Here is a 9,341-nt window from a genome sequence, read left to right on the forward strand (position 1 = left end):
CTTCATTAAAAGTCATGAGTAACCTACACGCTGCATTTCGGTCTGACTCTCTACAAACAGCAGACGAACAACATTACAGAATCACCCACCACCATTCTCAGACCGAGCAGCGTGTGAACTGGCAGGATCTAAAGGAGGACGTTATGGACGGCAGAAGCAGGGATTATACGACGTGGGAAGAAATCGACAGGTGGGCGGCCGACCCAGAGCGAGTGCAGGAGCCCGCCTGGGATTCCCTACAGCAATGCGAAGAGGGCTATACACGGATGGAATCGAAAAGGAAAGCACGGCTATACAGAGCGAAAACCGTAGGTAACGGGGGAAAGCGCAGAGAGAGAGTGGCAGAGTCAGGAGTCAGACCTGAGCCTACTCTCCCTGTTAATTGTGAGGAGCAGCAATATGAGGACTTCTGGTCTTGGGAGATGATATTAGACGGAAAAGGACCCTGGGCGCACCCGGGAGAATATCGCCGTCCCAAGGAGGAAATAGAAGTAGCTAAAGCGGAGAGGCGCGAGTATGAGGAGGCAGCACTGCGACGCGGTTGGAAACCGGAAAGTCACCCCAAAAAAATTATTGGGGGGGGCTAAAAGGGAGAATAGTTATGCCAGGTAGGAAACCTGCGCATACTCCCTGTGCTCACCGTTGGGCTAGAGAGACCGGGCAGGCACCGTGTTATGCTATGGAGCGCACAGTGTTTCCAGTGCGGGTGCAGAGCCAGCTGCGACTCATACCAGCCCTTCCTATTGGCCGGGCTAGAGTGGGCATCGAGCCAGGTAAGCTTGGGCAGGCTCGGTGCTCAAGAGCTCCAGTGCGCCTGCACGGTCCGGTCTATCCAGAGCCACCTCTACACACCAGTCCTCCGGTAGCAGCTCCCCGCACCAGGCTTCCTGTGCGTGTCCTCGCGCCAGTACCACCAGTTCCAGCACCACGCACCAGGCCTCCAGTGCGCCTCGCCTGTTCAGCGCAGCCAGTGCTTTTCTCCCCTCCTGCGCTGCCGGAGTCTCCCGCATGTTTAGCGCAACCAGAGCTGTTCTCTTCTCCTGCGCTATCGGAGTCTCCCGCCTGTTTAGCGCAGCCAGAGCCTTTCTCCTCTCTTGCGCTGCCGGAGTCTCCTGTCTGTCCAGCGCCACCAGTGCTCCCAGTCGGCCCAGCGCGTCCAGTGCGCATCGTCTGTTCAGCACAGCCAGTGCTTTTCTCCCCTCCTGTGCTAGCGGAGTCTCCAGCCTGTTCAGCGCAGCCAGAGCCTTTCTCCTCTCCTGCGCTGCCGGAGTCTCCTGTCTGTCCAGCGCCACCAGTGCTACCAGTCGGCCCAGCGCATCCAGTGCGCCTCGCCTGTTCAGCGCAGCCAGAGCTTTTCTCCTCTCCTGCACTGTTGGAGTCTCCCGCCTGTTCAGCTCAGCCAGAGCCTTTCTCCTCTCCTGCGATGCCGGAGTTTCCTGTCTGTTTAGCGCCACCAGTGCTCCCAGTCTGCCCAGCGCCGCCAGTCAGCCCAGCGTCACCAGTCTGCGAGGATCCGCCAGAAGTGCCAGTCTGCCAGGATCCGCCAGAAGTGCCAGTCTGCCAAGATCTTCTAGATCGGCCAGACAACCTGAATCATCCAGGTCCACCAGCCAGCCAGGACTTACCAGAGCCTACTACCTGCCTCAGCTTCCTCTCAGTACTGAGCTTCCTTTCAGTACTAGGCTTCCTCTCTGTACTGGGCTCCCTCTCAGTACCGGGCTTCCCCTCAGTACTGGGCTGCTTCGGTCCCGGGCTGCCCCTCTGTCCCGGGCTGCCCCTCTGTCCCGGGCTGCCCCTCTGTCCCGGGCTGCCCCTCTGTCCTGAGTTGCCCCTCTATCCTGAGTTGCCCCTCTATCCTGAGTTGCCCCTCTATCCTGAGTTGCCCCTCTGTCCTGAGTTGCCCCTCTATCCTGAGTTGCCCCTCTGTCCCGAGCTGCCCCTCTGTCCCGAGCTGCCCCTCTGTCCCGAGCTGCCCCTCTGTCCCGAGCTGCCCCTCTGTCCCGAGCTGCCCCTCTGTCTCGAGCTGCCCCTCTGTCCCGAGCTGCCCCTCTGTCCCGAGCTGCCCCTCGGTCCCGAGCTGCCCCTCAGTTATGTGGGGATCAGGGTGAGGACTATTAGGCCATGGTCGGCGGAGAAGGTGGATTATTACATTTACATTACATTTAAGTCATTTAGCAGACGCTCTTATCCAGAGCGACTTACAAATTGGTGCATTCACCTTATGACATCCAGTGGAACAGCCACTTTAGAATAGTGCATCTAAATATTTTAAGGGGGGGTGAGAAGGATTAAGTTCCGGTTCCGGTATGGAGCAAGTGGTCGCATCGGCTCTTGCTCCCGCAGGTAGTATAACTTTTTACATTTCATTTCATTATATTTCATTATAGCACAACGGTTTGATTTGTCTAATCTTAGCAATTTCTTCTCAGCTAGCTACATAGCCGTCTTTGTATCAAAGATAATTGCGTAATTATCGTATTTCGCCGTCCTAACGTAGTCTTCACTAGCCAGCTAGCTAACGTCCACTGATTAGCTGCACTGGGAAAACTATTACACTCAACTGAACGACTCGATCAGTGTAGTGTTAGCTAGCTACATAGCTGTCTTTGCTGTCTTCGTATCTTCGTTCCAAGATAATTGTGTTGTTTAGGTTTAGAGTGTGTAGTCTTAGAGTGATTATCTTAATTTACCGAGGTTAGCTAGCCAGCTATTTGTCGTCCTTAACGTAGGAGACTCTGCTAGCTAGCCAACAGCTAGCCAACGCTAGCCAACGTCTTCTGAATAGAACTCAACAACCCGGTCGCATTCACAGGTAGTATCACATTTTCATTTCATTTCATTACAGTACAACGGTTTGATTTGTTTGATCGTAGCTAGCTACATAGCTAGCTACATAGCCGTCTTTGTATCAAAGATAATTGTGTAGCCTAGAGCGATTTTCTAGGTTAGCTAGCCAGCTATTGTCGTTCTTTTAACGCAACGTAACGTAAACAACACTACTAGCTAGCCAGCTAGCCCCCGAATTGCAGCACTGTAGAAACTATTACACTCAACGGAACGACTTGATTAGTGTAGTGTCAACAACGCACCCACTGCCAGCTAGCCTACTTCAGCAGTACTGTATCATTTTAATCATTTTAGTCAATAAGATTCTTGCTACGTAGCTTAACTTTCTGAACATTCGAGACGTGTAGTCCACTTGTCATTCCAATCTCCTTTGCATTAGCGTAGCCTCTTCTGTAGCCTGTTAACTATGTGTCTGTTTATCCCTGTTCTCTCCTCTCTGCACAGACCATACAAACGCTCCACACCGCGTGGCCGCGGCCACCCTAATCTGGTGGTCCCAGCGCGCACGACCCACGTGGAGTTCCAGGTCTCCGGTAGCCTCTGGAATTGCCGATCTGCGGTCAACAAGGCAGAGTTCATCTCAGCCTATGCCTCCCTCCAGTCCCTCGACTTCTTGGCACTAACGGAAACATGGATCACCACAGACAACACTGCTACTCCTACTGCTCTCTCTTCGTCCGCCCACGTGTTCTCGCACACCCCGAGAGCTTCTGGTCAGCGGGGTGGTGGCACCGGGATCCTCATCTCTCCCAAGTGGTCATTCTCTCTTTCTCCCCTTACCCATCTGTCTATCGCCTCCTTTGAATTCCATGCTGTCACAGTTACCAGCCCTTTCAAGCTTAACATCCTTATCATTTATCGCCCTCCAGGTTCCCTCGGAGAGTTCATCAATGAGCTTGATGCCTTGATAAGCTCCTTTCCTGAGGACGGCTCACCTCTCACAGTTCTGGGCGACTTTAACCTCCCCACGTCTACCTTTGACTCATTCCTCTCTGCCTCCTTCTTTCCACTCCTCTCCTCTTTTGACCTCACCCTCTCACCCTCCCCCCTACTCACAAGGCAGGCAATATGCTCGACCTCATCTTTACTAGATGCTGTTCTTCCACTAACCTCATTGCAACTCCCCTCCAAGTCTCCGACCACTACCTTGTATCCTTTTCCCTCTCGCTCTCATCCAACACCTCCCACACTGCCCCTACTCGGATGGTATCGCGCCGTCCCAACCTTCGCTCTCTCTCCCCCCGCTACTCTCTCCTCTTCCATCCTATCATCTCTTCCCTCCGCTCAAACCTTCTCCAACCTATCTCCTGATTCTGCCTCCTCAACCCTCCTCTCCTCCCCTCTCTGCATCCTTTGACTCTCTATGTCCCCTATCCTCCAGGCCGGCTCGGTCCTCCCCTCCCGCTCCGTGGCTCGATGACTCATTGCGAGCTCACAGAACAGGGCTCCGTGCAGCCGAGCGGAAATGGAGGAAAACTCGCCTCCCTGCGGACCTGGCATCCTTTCACTCCCTCCTCTCTACATTTTCCTCCTCTGTCTCTGCTGCTAAAGCCACTTTCTACCACACTAAATTCCAAGCATCTGCCTCTAACCCTAGGAAGCTCTTTGCCACCTTCTCCTCCCTCCTGAATCCTCCTCCCCCTCCCCCCTCCTCCCTCTCTGCAGACGACTTCGTCAACCATTTTGAAAAGAAGGTCGACGACATCCGATCCTCGTTTGCTAAGTCAAACGACACCGCTGGTTCTGCTCACACTGCCCTACCCTGTGCTCTGACCTCTTTCTCCCCTCTCTCTCCAGATGAAATCTCGCGTCTTGTGACGGCCGGCCGCCCAACAACCTGCCCGCTTGACCCTATCCCCTCCCCTCTTCTCCAGACCATTTCCGGAGACCTCCTCCCTTACCTCACCTCGCTCATCAACTCATCACTGACCGCTGGCTACGTCCCTTCCGTCTTCAAGAGAGCGAGAGTTGCACCCCTTCTGAAAAAACCTACACTCGATCCCTCCGATGTCAACAATTACAGACCAGTATCCCTTCTTTCTTTTCTCTCCAAAACTCTTGAACGTGCCGTCCTTGGCCAGCTCTCCCGCTATCTCTCTCTGAATGACCTTCTTGATCCAAATCAGTCAGGTTTCAAGACTAGTCATTCAACTGAGACTGCTCTCCTCTGTATCACGGAGGCGCTCTGCACTGCTAAAGCTAACTCTCTCTCCTCTGCTCTCATCCTTCTAGATCTATCGGCTGCCTTCGATACTGTGAACCATCAGATCCTCCTCTCCACCCTCTCCGAGTTGGGCATCTCCGGCGTGGCTCACGCTTGGATTGCGTCCTACCAGACAGGTCGCTCCTACCAGGTGGCGTGGCGAGAATCTGTCTCCTCACCACGCGCTCTCACCACTGGTGTCCCCCAGGGCTCTGTTCTAGGCCCTCTCCTATTCTCGCTATACACCAAGTCACTTGGCTCTGTCATAACCTCACATGGTCTCTCCTATCATTGCTATGCAGACGACACACAACTAATCTTCTCCTTTCCCCCTTCTGACGACCAGGTGGCGAATCGCATCTCTGCATGTCTGGCAGACATTCAGTGTGGATGACGGATCACCACCTCAAGCTGAACCTCGGCAAGACGGAGCTGCTCTTCCTCCCGGGGAAGGACTGCCCGTTCCATGATCTCGCCATCACGGTTGACAACTCCATTGTGTCCTCCTCCCAGAGCGCTAAGAACCTTGGTGTGATCCTGGACAACACCCTGTCGTTCTCAACCAACATCAAGGCGGTGGCCCGTTCCTGTAGGTTCATGCTCTACAACATCCGCAGAGTACGACCTTGCCTCACACAGGAAGCGGCGCAGGTCCTAATCCAGGCACTTGTCATCTCCCGTCTGGATTACTGCAACTCGCTGTTGGCTGGGCTCCCTGCCTGTGCCATTAAACCCCTTCAACTCATCCAGAATGCCGCAGCCCGTCTGGTGTTCAACCTTCCCAAGTTCTCTCACGTCACCCCGCTCCTCCGCTCTCTCCACTGGCTTCCAGTTGAAGCTCGCATCCGCTACAAGACCATGGTGCTTGCCTACGGAGCTGTGAGGGGAACGGCACCTCAGTACCTCCAGGCTCTGATCAGGCCCTACACCCAAACAAGGGCACTGCGTTCATCCACCTCTGGCCTGCTCGCCTCCCTACCACTGAGGAAGTACAGCTCCCGCTCAGCCCAGTCAAAACTGTTCGCTGCTCTGGCCCCCCAATGGTGGAACAAACTCCCTCACGACGCCAGGACAGCGGAGTCAATCACCACCTTCCGGAGACACCTGAAACTCCACCTCTTTAAGGAATACCTAGGATAGGATAAGTATCCCCCCCCCCTCCTTTAAGATTTAGATGCACTATTGTAAGTGACTGTTCCACTGGATGTCATAAGGTGAATGCACCAATTTGTAAGTCGCTCTGGATAAGAGCGTCTGCTAAATTACTTAAATGTAAATGATGTAAATGTAATCCTATCCTAGGTATTCCTTAAAGAGGGCTGTCTGTTTTCTGTCTGGACCAGCCCTAATGCCAATGTATACCCTATGTAAAACAATCAAGAAAACATCAATTAAAAGCCAAAGGTGACTGTCAGTAGGCCTATCTGAGTGATCCCAGGTGTGGTGTAGGGCAAGCTATAAACAACAGTAGGTTACATCCGTGTTAGCACAAGTCAATTACTGTAGCCTAAACTCTTTATTAACAACATATACCGTACTTGAGAGATAGACAAGAAGCCCAAACAGAGCAGAGATCAGTGTCACTGTCACGATCATCGTAAGAACATTCGGACCAAAGCGCAGCGTGATATGGGTTCCACATATTTATTGATGTGAAACGCACAAAACAATAAAAAGCAAAAGATACGTGAAGCTATGGAGTGCTCACAGGCAACTACACATAAACAAGATCCCACAACAAAACAGTGGGGGAATGGCTGCCTAAATGTAATCCCCAATCAGAGACAACGTTAAACAGCTGCAAGTGATTGGGAACCATACCAGGCAAACATAGAAATAAAACAAACTAAATGACCCACCCTAGTCACACCCCGACCTAACCAAAATAGACAATAAAAAGGCTCTCTGTGGTCAGGGCGTGACAGTCACTGATCCATGAGAATAACATCTACAACTTCTACACTCACAATAAAAATATTTATGTTTCACTGAAGGCAACATACATAACAAATATCTGACGTGGCTTTTTTTAAATTAAGGTTTTCCAAAGAACATATATTTTGTGTGTGTGTGTGCATTTGATGAGACTGGGCTACAAATGACTGGCATTACAGTCCTGACTATGGCATTCATTTGGAGAAATCTGCACCGCTTGTCCTATTTCCTCAGGATAGGTAACTACAGTGATTGCAGGGTGTAGAGCTGAAAGAAATAGCTCAGTCCGCCTTTATGCAATAGTGGGTAACACTGTGAGAGAGACCAAATAATCAGAGGTGTTCCTATGCCAGCTCTATACGGCCAATCTCTGCAAACACAAAGTACAACTATAGAATGAGATCAGTTTCAATAATCAGGGAAGCTCACACACCATGAGGAGAAATCTCACCCATCTTTCAGGAATCCTTTGTTACGTTGTGGTCTACTACAGCAGTAGATCCCCCACAAAGTCAGCAGGACAATATAATCACCACAGTGAAACTATGAAACGTCTGCTGAACAGAAGAGTTCTGATACCCAATCATTCTCCATCATCACATCAAAACCCAACATTTCCAACTACACCCCCGCCACACGACACACAAACACATCAAATGTCTTGACCATTAGTAGCAAATCATATGCGCACATGTAATCAAAAATGAAATTTCACAATAAATCCCTCCAAACTTGTGTATTCTTAAGACTCTGATTTAATTTGAGGCTTCGTACTGTATGTGTGTGTTCCCCACATAAACTGAAGGACAGTGGGTAGGGGGTGTGTATTGGGGAACCAGTTTCAACAGAACCTCAACTGTGCTGTTCTGCTTCTCATTACAGAAGGATCTCACAGGATTGAGAGCCATCTCGTGTTTCCGTATTATATTCTCAAAGATATAAAAGAACAGACATTGTGGAGTGAGACACCAATCAGTCACGAACCACTCACTGGTCATGGGCTATTTATTCTACATGCAGATCTCTTCCCATTATCCTCCCATAGTGACATCACCTACTAGGATTAGGGAAGGTACTGTAGTAGCGCCGAGTCACCTCAGTGAGTAGGACAGAGATTCAGACATGGGGGTGATGCTTATATCACATCCTGGGCCTAGTGAAGGGCTTTCAGTAGGATGGTTTACTGTACATGGGTGAGTAGGTGGGTGGATGGTAGTGGGGAAGTTACTGTTGTGTGACTGTTGTCTTCAGTGCTGTCCAGGGGGATTTGAGACCATCATGTCAATGAGTCGTGAAAGAGACATATTTTACCCAAGAAGGCGGGTGCGGAGGTCCCTGTGATGAGTGATGCAGAACCACAAGCCCTGGCATAGAATGGCATGCAGAAGGGATAAATGTGTATCATAATGGACAGTGGGAGAGAACTATAGCTGAGCAAGCAGGCAAGCAAGGAGCAGTAAAGTAGAGGCCAGTAAATGCAGTAGAGTTCAGTGCAGGCACAGTGGGTCTATACTACGTGGGTGGGTGGTTGGATCAGTTACAGGTGGAATCAGATCTAACTCACTGACAGGTCTGTGCTGAAACAGGACTCCTGATGCTTCAGCAGTTGGTGATTTACTATCTGGAGCTGATTATGGCATGAGAATGTTTTTATGGTATGAGAACGTTCACCGGGCTGGGGGTACGACAGAATAACTAACCTCACCTATACTTCCATGGTAGTGATGGTGTTAGGTGTGTTCTGCAGGGGAGATGAGAACAGGACCGTTGTATTAGATGGCAAGGTGATGGACACTTACTCCCTGCAGAGGGCACACCTTCCCCACTTTCTATGCTCATTCAACAGTACACTTTTACTCTCAGGATGTCTGCCATTCAAGATAACAGAAAAACACATTGGAACACAGACTCATTGTCCATTAGGCTACTGTAATTACCTGGTAATAAGCACAAGGCTGAGTTAATTCAACAAAATGTGTGCTGCTCAAGTAGGTTATATGTATTCCTGTGTTACATAGTTATTTCCCTAATGAAAGATGGGTTTACATTTCCTCGTAAATCATGAGAAGATGCAACCTGTATGAGTTGTGTCTCACATCACCCTGCTTGTCACCTTCCCACAGTGCCCACTGCCCAGTGGAGCTTGCCTCAATCCATCCAAGTTTCCTGATAAATTTGTTTTTCTCTTCAGTTTACAAATTCCACATCTTGAGAGGCTTTCAGGAGGGAGGAAATTTGCCATGTGCCTTCCAAAAAAAGGAAAAGAGTTAGAAAAAAATACACATGCCTACGCAATGGTTATTTTGTCAAATGTGGTCAACAGGTCTTCTAGTCCCATAACCTGATTGGTTCTCGA

This window comes from Oncorhynchus gorbuscha, linkage group LG04 (genome assembly GCF_021184085.1).
Source record: "Oncorhynchus gorbuscha isolate QuinsamMale2020 ecotype Even-year linkage group LG04, OgorEven_v1.0, whole genome shotgun sequence".
Classification (NCBI taxonomy): domain Eukaryota; kingdom Metazoa; phylum Chordata; class Actinopteri; order Salmoniformes; family Salmonidae; genus Oncorhynchus; species Oncorhynchus gorbuscha.